The sequence below is a fragment of the Marmota marmota genome, unplaced genomic scaffold (genome assembly GCF_001458135.2).
Source record: "Marmota marmota marmota unplaced genomic scaffold, marMar, whole genome shotgun sequence".
NCBI classification, from domain to species: Eukaryota; Metazoa; Chordata; class Mammalia; order Rodentia; family Sciuridae; genus Marmota; species Marmota marmota.
The window spans coordinates 40,806,039-40,808,203 of NW_025999900.1; the positions used below are offsets into that span (position 1 = coordinate 40,806,039).

At 42.3% G+C, this 2,165-nt stretch overlaps 1 protein-coding gene across 11 annotated transcripts in view; it reads right to left on the minus strand.

Moving 5' to 3' along the window:
- The window catches only part of Numb (NUMB endocytic adaptor protein), a 166,785-nt gene that overhangs the window by 163,677 nt on the left and 943 nt on the right, over positions 1–2,165 (minus strand). The gene's annotated exons all lie outside the window — the stretch shown is intronic.

Below are 2,165 nucleotides of genomic sequence, written 5' to 3' on the forward strand. Positions count from 1 at the left end.
GTGGGGGGGGGGGGTGTAAACAAGAGGGCCCAAGTGAAACAAAAGTGAAAAAACAGCAATTTCTCTTAAGTCCTTAATGCAAAAGATTCTAAATATCCAAAAATATTGAGTCAGAGGCACAACACAATATATAACACCAACACAAGAGAAACCAAATCAGAAACCAAAAAATTTAATGAAATGTCATCATCTGAGATAGGATAACCATGTAAAGATCTATGAGTAAATTACCCAGCGCTTAGATATTAGAGAGTTGCTCTTACTATACTGAATGGCTCAAGAGTTTCTCAAACTTTGAATGTAAAAAGTTCATTTTACATTGTGACCTAGTACAAACATGTATGAGAAATTTCCCAAAATAATACTTTTCCTTACCAACTAGTTTATTCTGTTCTACTTCATTGTATTTCCCATGCTGATGTAATCTGGAAATTTGATTTTATAAATTACTAACTAATCATGATCCAAAGTTTTAAAAACAGGCTTTAAAAAGGGTACCCTGGGGCTGGGGGTGTAGTTCAGTGGTAGAGACTTGCCTAGCATGAAATATATTTAAAGGCGGGGGGGGGATCACCTATCCTTTATAATAGGATCCTTTTTGCAATTTGCCTCTAATTGTTTCTTTTGCAGGATGGGCAGGTAGTTTCAGGCTGCTAATTATTACTATTTCCTTAAAAGCAAGTAGTTCTTAAAGTACAGTCCCTTAACCAACATAAGCATCACTTGAGATAAATACAAATTCTTGGGTCCCACCCCAGATCTACTGAATCAGAAACCCCAGGTGGAGCCCAGCATGGTGGCACCTGCTTGTAATTGCAGCTACTCAAAGCTGAGGCAGGGGAATCACAAGTTCTAGGGCTGCCTGGGCAATTTAGTGAGACCAGCAGTCAAAACAAAATTTAAAAGGGGTACCCACCCCTTTTGTGGCCCAGCTCAGTGGGATACTGCTCACCTAGCCTGCACCAGGCCTTGGGTTCAAACCCCAATACCACAAAACAAACAAAAACAAACCCCAGGTGGAGCCAAACAATCTGTAGTTAGCAAGTGATTCTGAGGTAAAAAAAAAAAGTTTGAAGATCTCCACCTTAAAGAACTCAGATCTTTAGCCTCTACTCAATAATCCAATTCACAGTGCTATGTTCCAATCACTAGTCTAAAAGCTCTACAAACACTAACATGTAAAAATAAATAAAAATTCAGAACCCTATTAAATAAAAACTGTTAGTAATCGGGGGAATTCTGGCACCATGGGGCATGCCTGCAATCCCAGCCACTCAGGAGGGTAAGGCAGAAGGCTCACTAAATTCGAGGCCAGCCTGGGAAATTTAGCAAGACTCTATCTCAAAATAAAAATTTTTAGAAAGAGTCGGGGATGTTGCTCAGTGACAAAGTGTTTGCCTATCACGCCTGTGGCCCTGGGTTCAATATCCAACACTCCAAAACAAAATCAAAAAAACTATCAGTCTCCCTAATATACAGATGAGAAAACCGCAGAGTTAAGCCGATCAAGCCAGGTGGTGGAACTAGAATTTAAATTTATTTTCAGTTTAGCAGGGTATGCCTATCCTTGTCATGAATATCTTCCTTCTGATCAAGTCCCCAGTTCCATTCCCTTAGTTCAACTACTCCTCCCCTTTCCCCTCTCAAATTCCCCCGTACTGTCAACGTCCTTATTTTCTAGTATTATGGCTGTCGTCCTAAAACAAATTTCTAAAGCAGTGGAATGCAAGTTACTTAACCTTGCTTTTTAGAACCTTTTCTCTGGTCCTAGATGGGATCTTAGTATTAATTATGAAGCTGAAGTTTCTAGTCTTTCTGAAGACCTTAGAACCTATTACTGGCACCACCATTAATTTCGCTTATCTACTGTCCTGGCTAGTCTCCACAGGACCACTACTCTCTTCCTGCGCAACTTTCTCGCTCGCTGGCGGCATCTACTACTCCCTTCCTACAGGGAAATCACTCTTCCCCTCCCACCTCCACCCACCTCCATTCCATTTCGCTGGAGGGAACTTCCACTTCCCCGCAGAACACTCACCCGATCTACTCCTCGAGGATTTCTTTCCTCGTGTCCCGGGGATCTTCAGACCCACAAGCTGCCGGTCGGGTCTCGGGTCTCTGATCCCAAACTAGCCGTGGGGGGCAGGGCGCAGCGGTTCCTCCCC